Raw genomic sequence first — 15,399 nt, forward strand, 5'->3', positions numbered from 1 at the left:
CACTCTGGGCATGTGAACTGGGTGGAGACAGATTAGTAAAAACAAGGGAAACTGATGCTTGGTCTAATAGGGAAGCTAAGGCTTATACAAAAACAAATAAACAAGTAAGCAAACAATAACCAAAACAAACAACCAAAACCTTCAAATATACAGTAAGGAGAGTTATTGCAGTGGAGGAGATGGAGGTCTTAAGCAGTGACAAGGAGGAGAAGCGGTCCTTTCTAGCCAGGGCAGTGGTGGTCATTGTGATGATGGGTATGTGAAGAAAAGCTTCATGGAAGGATGATTCCTGGAAGAGGCCTTGAAGGGTGGTGAGGTGGCAACGAGCAAGGGATGCCTGGAAGGATGGGAAGGTAGAAAGAACATTTTGGGAGCAAATGAAATATCATAAACAGAGCGCAGTGGCAGGGGTGAACACACCTAGTAGAAAATAGCTCCCTTTGGCTGAGAATGTATGTTTGCCCCGAGAGAGAACACTGGAAAGTAGAGTCAGCCATTCTCTGGAATGTTTCAAAGGCAGACTAAGAACTTTAAACCTCTAATCAGGCCACAGTGAGTGGAGGTTTTATCCTCTTGCCCATCACTTACCAACCCTACACTTTCCCGTAGCCTGAAGGAAGTCCCCCAGATCCTATGGTGCAGTGCCTTGCCTCTGGGCCAAACACAAAATTTGAGGGCCACACACAAAAAGAAGTTTAATAAATGGCCTAAACCTTTTCTGAAATTCTAGGCAAAGGCCTCTTACCATTCATTAATTGATTTCATAAAACAAATATCTCAGAGGTGTCCTATTTTAATTCATAATTTATAATTAAAGTATATTCTATAATGCATAATTAAAATTTAAAAATTTTTTTAAATTTATAATTGAATAACATCCTGACATTGTTCCAGGCCTTGGGGGATATCACATTGAACAAAAAATGCAAAATCCTCCCCCTAAGGAGCTAACATTCTAATTGCAGAAAAGCAACCAAAAAACATATGCATCAAGTCATGGTTATGAGGAAGAAGAACGCCGGGTAATACATCGGAGAGAGCGTTGGTGTTGGTGGGTTAGTTTGTGTAGGGTGGTCGGGGGAGGTCGCTCTGATACGTGAGTGATAATGTGGGCGGCAACATGACTGAAGTGAGAGAAAAGCATTCCAGGCAAAGGGAATTTGGTCCATCCTATAGTGGTTGCAAGGAGCGGGGACCTTGCCACATTCACTAGTAATGGATACATGCATCTCTCCTTGGGAGGTGAGGAGACAGGTAAGGGAAAGCCCGTGCCGTATGCTCTACCTGGAAACCGTCACACAGCCTTCAGAAGCTTTGCCCCCTGGCGGCCAATCCTTTGTTGCTTAGTGTTGTGTAGTGGTTTGATATGATTTCAAATCCACTTGTTTGTGACAAAAATGAAATTGTTTTTAAGAGTAAAGGTGTTTTCAGAATGAAGTTATTCTTTTGATATAAAAGTGAAATTGTGTGTCCAGATGTCATCATCCACATCTGTGGTTGCTGAGAAGCACTCGGTAGCTCAGCTGCTCAGGCTGCTGCTGGGGGCCTATCAATAAGAACATATAAAGAAGCAGCTATGGCCAGGGGACTGGTTTCTAAATATCCAGAGTTTGTGTGGACTATCTGAGGATGTTCAGTCTGGGCAAGGCCACACTCTGCTGATCTAAATAGCTCTCGTAAGACTTTGCGGCATTAGTTCCTGCCTTAGTAAAGGCCACTCTTTGACCGGCAGTGGCGAAAGCCAAGCAGCAGCCCCAGGAAGGTCATCTTGCCGAATAACATCCCCGTTCCCTAGCAACGTGCTCCAGCAAAAAGGGACTTACATTTTCCCCAACTCATCTAAGGGTACACCTCAAGCTAAATTTGTATTTTATTCCTTCATTTCCCCTTGCCTGAAACAATAGTGTAATTAATCTACCATTGGTTTGGAGTATGTTATTTCTTTATTGGCCAATTAAGAGACATTATCCTGCATGCTATTGGCTTGCGGAATCTTGATAATTCCCATAGTGAACTTGTGTTAAATAAAATATTGGCAAAGACATCTCAGTCTCTGAGCATAATTTGCTGCTCCTCCAAACAAAACATTCAGTATAGGCTTCTTAGGATGGAAGCAAACAAAATTTACCCAAAATATCTTAATAGGCCCTGATTCTGATGAGTAATCCTGGATTAGGAAAATGTTATGGTTTAGAATTCTTCTATGACTCTGAAGGTGGTTTTGGAAGGAGACTGTGAAATTTTAAAAGGGTGTTGAATTGTTAGGGATGGGGAAAGCCTTCCTATAAATCGGTTCCTCATTAATCCAAAAAAAAGGTGTCTCCTTTGAGGTGTAAAGGAGGATAACATCTCCGTTGCCTGCTTGAGAGTCAAGAATTCATCAGTAAACAATTCACGAATGTCAGTTTTCTTTGGCAGATGAAATCCCTGTTGAAACACTACAAAATTTGGTATATTTCTCCCTGCCCTGCAACTGCCTATTGCTTTCCCAAACTTACATAAATATAGTTGGAAAAGTTCAAAAAAGCATGTATGTGGAAAAATTGGCAAGTGGAATGAGTCTCATGGTTTGGTACACAGTGTGCTCCTAAAAATGAGAAAGTTGAACCATAGATGTACTCATTTCCTGAGAACTAAAAATGTTTTTTTCAATGCTAATTTTTAAAGAAAAATTTAGACATAATTCAAGAACTATGTCAATATTAATTAAGGTTGAGAGTGATTCTTCTTATAACTAGTATTAGTCTTTTGAAAATATTTTTATTTTAGTTTCATAAAATAATAAGGGAAATGTAATTTTTAAAAGGGTATCAGGGGCTTCCCTGCTGGCACAGTGGTTGAGAGTCCACCTGCCAATGCATGGGACACGGGTTCGTGTCCCGGTCCGGGAAGATCCCATGTGCCGCGGAGCGGCTGGGCCCGTGAGCCATGGCCGCTGAGCCTGCGCATCTGGAGCCTGTGCTCCGCAACGGGAGAGGCCACAGCAGTGAGGGGCCCGCGTACAGCAAAAAAAAAAAAAAAAAAAAAAAAAGGGTATCAGAACTTCCCTCTATTCTTCCCTTCTTTTTTGTAATGACATTTCTTTACGTGTGATCGTAAGAAGACCTGGAAGAAGGCTTGGAAGACCTCTTTTTAAGGAGATGAGATCTATTTGAACGCACTTCCTGGGCTGCTGTGGGGATCTTCATTTTTTGGCCCCTGGAGGATCTTAACCATGTATGTATCAGGACCTCTGAAATCGTCAGCAAATGTCAAGTATAAATGGGTTATTCAACTACATACTCATCAAAGAGGGAGTTTTAAACTAGAGAAGGAAACCTATTCTGAAGAGACCTAATTTTGTTCTGTACTGGTACCCTGGAATTAAACATGTACACATACATACATACATACACAATCTGCATACATACATAAATCTCTAGAAAATATAGTTTTTACTTTTCCCTACTCATGACCACTAATCTTTTTCTTTTTTTCTCCAGATCTTTTGGAAAATGACCTGGGACAGTTTTAGTGGTCTCTTTGTACCTTTACAGAGTAACAGACCCTAGAGCATGAACTCCAGCTTGCATGATGGATCTAGGTTCTGCCCAGACTTGAGGAGCTATCTGCCCGAAGATTGGAACTCTGGAGTGGCCCTGTGGCCCTTTGGTGTCTTGGCTTGGGCCCAGCTGTAGGCTAGTGAGACTAATGGGGGCCAGGAGGAGGGGGATCCCTTGCCATCTGTTCTAAGAGTAATGGTTTAGAAATGGCTGCTTTTGAATAGCCTGCCTGACCTAATTGGAAAACCTAAGAGATGTGCTATTGAACAGATTTCCCTGTCTGGGAATTTTTCTTAATTTCTGGGGCAGGTCCAGGACAAATCAGATATTTCAGGCATGGATAAAATCCATTTGACCCACACTTGCAACAGGGGCAGAAGACCCCTTAGGTGTAGTTCATCTTTCTTCAGCTACTTCTTAAGTCTGAGAAATTGGGTCAGTAACCTAACCTCCTTGAGCTTCTACTATGGCTTTATAATGGGTAACAATTTCTTCCTCCTAGTGGTATCACAGGGCTTAAATGAGACACTGTGTAGGGCAGCCATCATCATTACTAGCACGTTGTGTCTGATGCACGTCAGTTCCCCCTCCCTTGTCTGTGAACAGGGCACGAACACTGGCTCAGATGCTCTGGCTATGTAGCCATACGCTGTTCTCAGACCCACTTGACAGCTGACACACGATATTAACTATTTCAGAATTAGTTGTGAAATCATATAAAATTCCACTTTCTTAAAATCAACATTAATTCATTCAACATGAATATCTGCTAGACTCTGCTAAGTTCTGGAGATATTAGTGAAGTACAGTTTCTATCTTAAAGCAGCTCTGAGTTTAGGGGAAAGCCCAGCACATAACAGACAAGGATGGCTCCAAGGATTACTTGAGTCAATCAGGCGAGAAGACTGGGGGATGAAAAAGGCTTCAAGGGTGGGGATCAGTTTTAGTAAGGACACTAGCTAATTCAGATGGAGGTACCTAAAGGAACATACTTGAAAACAACACTGCTCTTAAATACATTCATTCCAGAAGTCTTAATTTTTGTGAGTAACATGGCTCTTTTATAGTTAACTATAAAAAATAAACTGACTTCATCACCCTGCATCTGTGTTATTATGTACTCCTACATTTATTTTTGTAATCTCCAATTCTATTTACCAAGAAAATCACCCTTTCTCCCGCACTTTTTCCAATCATCACTTTAAAAACAACAGCAACAAAAACAAGCACCCAGATAGTTAAATTCACTTAGCTTCCTCAAAAACATAGACTTCCATGAGTATGTCCTCTAAGCTGCCTGGATTGTGCTGAGGTCTCCGAGTGCTACAAACAAATATGTGCAGGCTTGCTGATCTGAGACACATTATCAGTGTCCAGTGCTTATTCAGATGTATTCGGTTTGAATGAGGAATGAGCATTAAGTGTGTACCATGGGCATTGCATAATACTGGAGCATCGTTTTGTTTGAGTTTTGCTATCATAAAGACTTGTGGGTTCAAGTTGTGTTTATGTAGCACTGTGACAAACAAATTGAAACAAGCTAGCTGATGGTGTTACCTTCTTATCACACCAATGATTCACTTTCTAACTTCAGCAGAATGAGTAAGTATTTTCATGGATAGCAGGTACAGGTTTGGATTAAGTATTCCACCTGGAGCAGGTTATTTTCGTTACAGCTTAACTTTGTGAAGAAAATTATAAGAAACCACTATGTGTACTTGCATGAGGCTTGGTATTTACTTTTACCAAAACTTAAAAATCCACACACAGAGAGAGGTGCCCAGCCCTGCTGTATCCTGGTTAATTTACAGTATAATTGCCCTTTTGGCCAGAGGTGGGATTACTTATGTAGCAGCATTGATGTTCACTGTTTTGATTTGTCATAGTGTTCGGAAGAGGGGTAAGTAATATATTCCTGTAAGGTAGAGCCAATTGCTGGCTTCTCTTTTTTTTTTTTTTTTTTTTTTCTTTTTGCGGTATGCGGGCCTCTCACTGTTGTGGCCTCTCCCGCTGCGGAGCACAGGCTCCGGACGCGCAGGCCCAGCGGCCGTGGCTCACGGGCCCAGCCGCTCTGCGGCATGTGGGATCCTCCCAGACCGGGGCACGAACCCGTATCCCCTGCATCGGCAGGCGGACTCTCAACCACTGCACCACCAGGGAGGCCCCTGGCTTCTCTTTTTAAGAGAATTTTTTTTCCATTGAAATGGACTGTGAGATGCAGATGGCTAAGTGATTCCGTGATGCATGGCGTCTCACACATCTTAACCAGTTAGAAAGGGCTGTAGAGAATTGCATGAAATTAATCCCATCCAGAAAGTCTAGGGACAGCCTCAACTACTCAAACTCTAGTTACTTGGTTTACAATGTCACAAGAGCCCTTGATAGGATTAAAGCTGTGTATCTCCTGGCAGTTTGTCTGTTATTTCTTGTGAACCGTGTGTATGCCTCTGTGTGTGTGTGTGTGTGTGTGTGTGTGTGTGTGTGTCTACAACTGTGTTAGCATTTGTCAGGGGTTAACCTTAAGCTCTCACATTCATTTTATTCAATCTGCCAAGCTAAGAGGTCCTTTGAAAATAGCCAGTTCTTTTACATTTATAAAGACCATGCCATTTAGTTGACTTCTCTTGACTTTTTCGAGTGTTTGTTTTGAATTTTCATTTTATACAGGAAATAGACATAATCACCAATAAATTTAACTTTAATAACTTAGACTCTGGGAGCCTTTCCTGGTTGGCAAAAAATTCCCTGCATGCTGCAAATCCTCCTTATGGGATATCCTATTTCTTATCTGGAGTTGAAAGTAGGATTAATCCACATGATTAAGAAAATCTTTCTAAAAGATACCCTGCATCCTCTTTAAAATTAAACTCTGCTTGGAAGTTTCTTTCTTTCTTACTAAAATCATAATCTCAATTTTAAAAGTAAAAGTAGATCACAGGATTTTGGTGTTTTCTATAGGTATTTTTAAAACTCAAAGAAGGTGGGATCCTACCCATTAATTATACCCCCCCCAAATGATGTTAGAATATAATTTTGAATCAGTTGATTATTAATAATCAATATTCATTTAGCAATATACTCAATAGATCAGAAAAATTGGGCAATATAAATTCAAAACTTTTGATTCTTACAATTAAATTATCCATATGAAGAACTTCTACATCGTATATACTGCATATATGTGCTTGAGTGCACACACACACACGCACACATGCAGAGTTCATCTGCTTTGTACATTCCGAAAGCCAGAAACCCTTCTGTAGATGGCATTACTAAGGTTTCTCATCTTTCCCTTTTGCTTTCTAAGGGTGGAATAACATGGTTCCTTCCCAGACAGTCAGACGTGCTATAAAAAGTAACATCAGCCATGGGAATTATAAAGGCAGAAGGGATATGCCATAAACAGGGATAAACATCTTCCTTTATGCAAAGCTGCCAGATCCCTTTAAGCAGAGAACTGCTCCCTGTCCCCACGGTGGCCCCCCTTTCCTGTCCAGGGACCAATGAAGCAGGGTTTTCCCTCCTAAGTGACCCATCGTGAGAGGCTTAGATAAGGCACAAATTTGCCCTCAATAGACTTCAAACCCCCATCTCTGGGACAAAGTGGGAAAGCTATACTTTTGTTACCACTCTATCGAAGAGAAAAAATCCAAAGAAAACATTCACTGGACAAAGCCTACTTTGTGTGCTGAGAAACCCTGATCCTTGACTATTGTCTCCATCCTATTTATGCAACAGAGATGATTTTTCAGAGGTTAAGCAGAATTATCAGCAGGGCAATTTTAATACTCTATGTTTATTTGCTTAGCACACTCTCCATTTTCTAAGGGAAGAAAATATTCAAGCAACTTTCTTTAAACAAAGGTTTATAGAGGAGAAAACATAATGTTCATTTCTGAATAGGAAAGGCCTCTCATTGTGAAATGTTCTGATATAATGAGAAATGTACTTTATGCCAAGCCTTAAGAAACTTATTCCATACACATGATGTGTAGATAAAATATGTTGTATATTTATATTTTTTATTATACACTGTATATTAGTATATATAATATACATTATTATTTCAATTCTTTTATATGTGAACAAGGGCAAGTTCTAGACATGATGTTTTTTTCTGACTAACTCCCAAATTCCAACAGGTTTTAAAGATGTGTAATGCTTTCAGGTCGTGGAGGAGGTAGGAGATGGAGTGAGAGGTGGAGAGTGCCAAAGACAAAGAGATACAGAAGGGGAAGCATGGGTTTGGGGGCCCTGTGGTCCAGGTTCTGTATCTTAATTCCACATCTTACTCATTAATAGACCTTAATACATATTATTTTATTTTGATTTTTGAGCTAAAATGGTGGGATAATACCTCCCTTACAGACCTACAGTTACACTTGTAAAAATCTCCATTGTAAAGTAGTCGTGAAAAATGAACTCTAGAGGTGGTTAAGTATCAAAGGTAGATAACTTTGGAATGACTTAGTTTCTATTCCACCTCCCCTTGAGAGGCCGAGGTTGTTTTGAGAAGCCTTTGCTACATTATGCCAGTGAGTTTTCAAAAATCCATTACCCAGTCAACGAGTATTTACTGCTGACTCTGTGCCAGGCATTGTGCCAGATACCAGAGAGATTCTGCAACGTGCTTCAAGGAGCTGCAAACGTTTGAATTGAATTTTATTCTAGACATATATTTTAACTATTTGAAAAAGGAATAGAAATGGCATGCATGTTCAATATGCTAGGTACTCAATTTTAACTCTTTTGACATCATTGATACCATAACCTGTGTCCTCAGGTTAACTCATTTTTGTGTAGATTCAAAATACAGCTTCTTCTGCCTTCTCAGAAAATATTTTTCCTTCTCCTAAATGTGCCATTGATTAGGAATGTAATGGTGCTTAAATGTTCCTTTAAAAATTCAGGCTTGCTCAAGTGTGCTCATGTAAAACTGTACAAGTACATGACAGCGTTATGTGAATGTTGGGCTTGATTAAATTTCAAATCAGGTCCGGGGATCTGCTCAGAACATGCTCTATTCCCAGGATAACTGTACAATTGTGCAAAAATAAATGACAAGCTACTTTGTTCGATACAGTTTGGGACTCTTACTGTAAATATTGGGTGCTTTTCTTCCGACTTTTATATTTATGAGAAAGAATAAAGAGTTGTCACATATTGTTGTTGATTCAATTTTTTAAATGAAATGCTCCTCACTTTTTTGAAGCATATGTTAACTTTGCAAGGAGAGCCATGCACAAGTTTCATCATTTGTAAAGACGTGTATGGTTGGATTAGGATTTCTCTCAATACTGTGCAACCAAAACAAAATACAGCAAAAAATGAAATGCTGAGACTGATTTCAAATTATTTTCTAAATCAAAATACTGATTGTGCTCAATGATTGATTTTGTAGTAACTCAATATTATAAATTAATTATATAAAAGAAGTACACTAATAAAATAATGTTTTGTCTGTTATATGCTGGGGCATAAAGTACTATTAAAGAAGTATAGAAACCATGGCTCTATATGTGAATTTCTCCAAAAAGAGGGTCATGGGGAAGATGGTAGGCAAATTGCTGCAGAAGCTCCATTTAAGTCAGTGCTATTTTCCTTTTTTTTTTTTTTCTGGATAAAATGGAAACTTAAACCCCAAACAAGTAGGTTGTATGGTAATACCAGCACAAGCGTTTTACAACACAACTGGATGTTGTATAGAATTGCGAGTGAGATCATCTTGGGACCTTCATGTTTTACTCATTTTATGCACAAGGTCCCTTGTGTGAAAGCATTATCAAATTGCCTCCCCCTACCCACTTCCCCCAGGCTCAAAACCATGCGTATATCTGGACAAGGGTCATGTGGACCCTTCTGGTTCTGTGGAGCATATTTCCCCTTTAACCCAAATGCCAATTCCTCCTTAATTTTTAAAAAATTACAAAAAAATCATTTAGATGTTTAAAAATGAAAGCACCAGCTTTATAAGTGTTCCTGTGGGAATGTTTCCCTTGCTGTGGTCAACATTTAGAGTGTAGTACATCCTTAGTATCTATCATTGTTCTCAACACCAAGGAGTAAATATCACTTCCTGTTCGCAGATCTTACAAACTGAAAGGGAGGAAAGAAGAAATAGGGAGCAACCTGTCAGCATGTGAAGCTAATGCTTCCCTTAGATGATAAAGATTGGATACAGGCTACGGGTTGTTTCAAAAGGTCTTGTGCATTTGGGGGTGGGGTGGGGTGGGGTTGGAGTACTAGAAGAGCTTTTATTAATGCAGTGCGTGCTGCATGAGTAATGATGTTCATTTATTACTCCATGTAGAGTCTTGATAGTTTAAATGTTGGCTTTTATATTAGTGATGAATTACAGTTACTTTTTGACCTGTTGTACTATATTAGACAAATAAATAGATACAAATTTCCATTTAGAAATTAACGATATATTTTATTTTATCTTATTGTCTAGGACACTTGGTGTGGTAAAATGGCTTTCCCATCAACTCACTGTCTCCTGGTTGGCTATTCCCTTTGATCTTCCTGGTCCAGAAAGGTTGCATACCTCTCCTGAAATCTGTTTACAAATTAGCATTGGTATTGTTAGCCTTACTGATGCCAGTTTTCATTTCTCAGTCTCTACCATCCTCTCTTGCGCCTTCTTCCAGTGGACTTGCCTTACATTTTTTGTTTGTTTTTCTGAAAGGAACATTATTTCTTTTCTTTTCTTAAAAAATTTTATTTATTTATTTATTTTTGGCTGCGTTGGGTCTTCGTTGCTGTGTGCGGGCATTCTCTAGTTGCTGTGAGCAGGGGCTACTCTTCGTTACAGTGCGCGGGCTTCTCATTGCAGTGGCTTCTCTTGTTGCGAAGCATGGGCTCTAGGCACACAGGCTTCAGTAGTTGTGGTGTGTGGGCTCAGTAGTTGTGCTGCACGAGCTTTGTTACTCCGCGGCATGTGGGATCTTCCTGGACCAGGGCTCGAACCCATGTCCCCTGCATTGGCAGGAGGGTTCTTAACCACTGCACCACGAGGGAAGTCCTGGAACATCATTTCTAAACATAGAACATTGTTTCTAAAATTATTCCCTTCTGTAATTTTCTGCCAGTGTTCATAGGTATTCACGGAATTCTCTTGCATAAAATTCAAACAACCTGAACGAAATTCTGTTATTTTTCATTTTGGAACCACTCTCCCCACCCAAGGCCAGGTTAAGATGGTCACTATATTTACTTCTCTCCCTATGCATCACCACCCAACTAGACTGAACACGAACTAGTGTCTAAGCAGTGAAAAGATCCTTGATTATCTGATCTCTCTCATCCCCTACACGAGACACTTTAAATAAAAGACACTCAGAGCTAATTATCTGAAAATCCTGCCAACGTAAAAAGTTCAAAAAAGTGTTAAAACAGGTGGAAAGGAATGTATCTTTATGCTTAACTCATATACATTTAAAATCATTGTTTTTCTTTTACAAAATAAATGTGTGAGGGCAGAAATAGCCTAGAGGTTAGCTTTAGTTTGAGTCCTTGAGATGTAAGCCTGACTGGGACTTACTCTGTGCTCTCCAGCAAAGCACTCCTTGCATCTATTTCCCTGACTGTGAAATGGAAATAATGCCTCCATCCCAAGGGCCCTGGGGTTTACCGTCAGTGAAGTGCTTTGGATTCCACTGCTGAAAGGCGCTCAGCAAGTTCAAAGCACAAGTATTAAGAAAGGTTTATCATATTTATAAACCAGTAAATCCTTCCCATGGGTGTAAAATGATTCTTCCTAGTTTTATTCCCTACACAGACTTAAAAAAAAAAAGCTTCAGATTCTTCCATACTATCAACTTAACACTGTGCTCCAGCTGTTTACATGCACAAAACTCTTCCCATCCTTTTTTGATTTGCAGCATGCGCTGAGCCCAAGACAAAAGAACGCACTGTTCACAAGTGTGACTCATGTGAAAATTGAAACTTCATGCTCCATTTTCTTAAGGGCCTTGCTTTCTTTCTGTGGGTTAGAATAATTGGGAATAAAGATAAACACTGTAATATAAACATGAACGTTGAGTCCAATAAAGTAAATTTGAATCAACTGTTCACTGGCAAACCTAGTGGACAAGTGAGGAAACACCAAGAGTTGAAGAGGTAGTGATGAACTTGATCCATTATTTCACTAGACATTTTATGTAAATACATTATTTTAATTAATAGAAACGGTGCCCAATTACAAAACACATGGTGATTGTAGTAACTGGTGTTTTATACAAGAGAATAGGGGGCCCAGAAGAAGAGTAGAGGGCACCTGGCTGGCAGCATGTATGGAGGAGAGCAGACTGAGTAGAAAAGGCTCAACAGAGGGCTTCCCTGGTGGCGCAGTGGTTGAGAGTCCGCCTGCTGATGCAGGAGACACTGGTTCGTGCCCAGGTCCAGGAGAATCTCACATGCCGCAGAGCGGCTGGGCCCGTGAGCCATGGCCGCTGAGCTTGCGGGTCCGGAGCCTGTGCTCCACAATGGAAGAGGCCACAGCAGTGAGAGGCCTGCGTACCGCAAAAAAAAAAAAAAAAATGGCTCAACAGAAGTGAGGGTATCACAGGTTAGAGGGAAAAACAAAGAAAGGTGACCTGCAATGTGTGCCAAGTTTATGGCAGACATCATGCTAAGCATCTTACATGCACTGTCTCATCTCATCCCAATAATGGCTTTACAAGATAAGTATTATCATTGCTTCCATTTTGTTGAAGCTGAGAGCTATGTCATTTTTCCAGGGTAATGGAACTACTAAATGATAAAACAAGAATTCTTACCTGGTTTCATAAAACTCCCAGTCTAACTCCTTATACAATGTCCTGGCACCATTTTGGAAAAAAAAAACCTCTGTTGATCCTCAAAACTATTGTTATTTTTCTTATTATGACTGGGTAACAAGCACACTAAAATAATGTTATTAGTTTTCATCTTGGCCTAGTGTGTCTCTTTCACTTCTCTGTGTCCGTATTCCCTTTTCCTAAATCATATTTGGACTGAAAACCTGCTCTTTGAATACTTAGATTGAACTCTGTTTTAAATATGATGCTGGTAGTGAAAATATACATATATAAGGTATAATGCTTGGTGTCCACTTATGCCCTAATGATAAGGGTGGAGACGCATGGAGATGAAATTTGAGGATTTTAGAGAAATTTTGGCATAAGGTATATGAAAACAAAACCCCATTTTGGACATCATTTCAGGAAATATTTTTCTGAGTTGTATACTAGGAAAGGAAAACTCTAGTTCTGGGAAGTTATATGAGAAGAAATTAGCATCTGGATTGCTCTGAAGAAAGCAACTTTTGCTCCAACCATTTCTATCCCTCAACATCTGTCTCCAGAAAGTCTCTAGTAAGGAACTTTACCTTTGTGAGACTAGTCCCAAGCTGTGCACTGACCTACTGGTATCTCAGCGCTCACTTCATTAATCCATTCTTTCCACTGCCCTCTAAGTTACCTCCTTCTCTATTTCTCAGATCTCTAGTTTTAGTTCCCTGCCTAAAGTTTATCTCTTCCCCTGTAGCCTGGGGCTATGAATTGCCTTTGGTTCTATGCTAGACCCCTACACTTTGATCTGCTTCTGGGTTCTCTCTGTTTCATCCATAAACTAAAAGATGAACAAGGGTAGGGAACAACAATGTTTCTTCAGTGACCAGAAGAGCACTGAGGTATCTTCACTAAGGCTAGGGCAGGAGTGAGGATCCAGTAACTGAGAGTTCCTATGAGAAACAAATTTTTGTTGTTTATAAGACTCTAATCTATGGATTGCTGTTATAGCAGCCAGAAGGGACTCATACATCCATACAGTGGACTATTCAGTGATTAAAAAATAAATAAATAAATAAACCGGAACTATTGATACCCCAACAGCTTGATGGATTTCCAGGACATTATGCTACATGATAAAAGCCTACTCAAGCAGTGCCCCAGAAGTTACCCAGATCTTTGATAGCTGCTGCTCCATCACAGCTCACCACCACCCCCTCACATGTAGAGAGACCATGCGGGCCCAGCCTGCTCTGTGGAGTGGTTCCACAACAGGGCAGGAGCTGCGGAGGCTGGTGATAGTGATCAGCTGTGAGAGACAAATGGGACTTGCCCCCGAGGCAGGGTAGAGAGACACCAACTGCCAGGTTTCCTGCCACAGCCTTGCCGTGTGTCCCAGCCTGAGCTGAGCAAACACTCCAGCCCTGCTCACTCCATGCCACAGTGTGACACTGGATCTGGGGCACTCATGACCAAAGAAAAGACTCGACCATAGGAAACAAAGTTGACCTAGTCCTGAGGTGGAGCCTGAGTGGGGCAATGGCAGCCATTGTTAGCACTTACACAACCTACCAAGGTGATAGCGGCCAGCACACCCTGAGGAAAGACGTGACTTGCATCCATGTCAAATCCAGTTCTCCCATCAAAGGCATTGTACAGACACAGTCTGTGTAAGGATGCTCCTCACATAAGAACACCCTTTCAAGACGATAATAGGTAACTGCTTGACCTATATTCATAGAAGCAGAGAAAGTTAGGGAAAATAAAAAGGGAAAGGAGCTATTCTCAACTGAAAGAGCAAGAGAAAACCCCTGAAAAAATAGTGAAACAGAAATAAACAACTTACCAGATAAAGAATTTAAAACATTGGTAATAAAATTGTTAATTGAATAAAGGAAAAGAATTGATGTAAGCAGTGAACATTTTAACAAGAAACTAGAAAATATAAAAAAGAACACATCAGAAATGAGTAAATCAATAGCTGAAATAAAGAACACACGAGAAGGAATTATAGCAGACAAAGTGATACAGAAGAATGCATAAGTGATCTGGAAGATAGAACAGTAGAAATCACCTAATCAGAGCAGCAGAAGGAAAAACAAATTAAAAAAAAAAAAGCAATTTAAGAGATCTCTGGGATAATATTAAGCATACCAACATTTACATTATAGGGGTCTCAGAAGGAGGAGAGAGCTAGAAGGGGATTGAAATATATTGAGGAAATTATAGCTGAAAACTTCCCAAACTTGATAAAGGAAATAGATGTCCTGATACAGGAAGCACAGAAGGTCCCAAATAAGATAAGCCCAAGATAAACCCACACCAAGAAATATCATAATTAAAATGGCAATATTTAAAGATAAAGAGAGAATTCTAAAGGCAGCAAGAGAAAAACAAAGAGTCATATATGAAGGAATCCCCATAAAGTTATCAGCTGATTTCTCTGCAGAAACTTTGCAGGCCAGAATGGAGTGGCATGATATATTCAAAGTGCTGAAAGGGAAAAACCTACAACCTAGGATATTCTACCCAGAAAGATTATCATTTAGAATAGGAGACCCTAAAGGACTTCTCAAGCAAAAACTAAAAAGTTCATCAATACTAAACGTACTCTAAAAGAAATGTTGAAGGGTCTTTCTCTAAGTGAAAAAGAAGTAAGAATCTATAGGAAAGGAAAAGTCCCACTAGGAAAGGCAAAATCCCCCTAGGAAAGGCAAATATGTAGTAAGGACTGAGGATCAACCACTTAAATAAGCCAGTACATAGATTAATAGACAAAAAATTGTAAAAGAACTGCAACTACAATAAACAAAGAATAAGCATGAGGATTAAAATATGAAATCAAAAACACAAAATGTGGGGGAGAGGAGTAAAAAATGTAGATCTTTTAGAATGTGTTTGATCTTAAGTGACTACCAGTTTAAAACAAGTAGATATAATTATAGGTCAACATATATGAACCCCATGGTAACCACAAATCAAAAACATACAATAGATATACAAAAACTGAAAGAAAGTCTTAAGAAATTGAAAAGGATAGAAATTATACCAAGCTTTTTTTCTGACCAAAATAGTATGAAGCTAGA

This window comes from Mesoplodon mirus, assembly GCF_964341445.2.
Source record: "Mesoplodon mirus genome assembly, chromosome: 10".
NCBI classification, from domain to species: Eukaryota; Metazoa; Chordata; class Mammalia; order Artiodactyla; family Ziphiidae; genus Mesoplodon; species Mesoplodon mirus.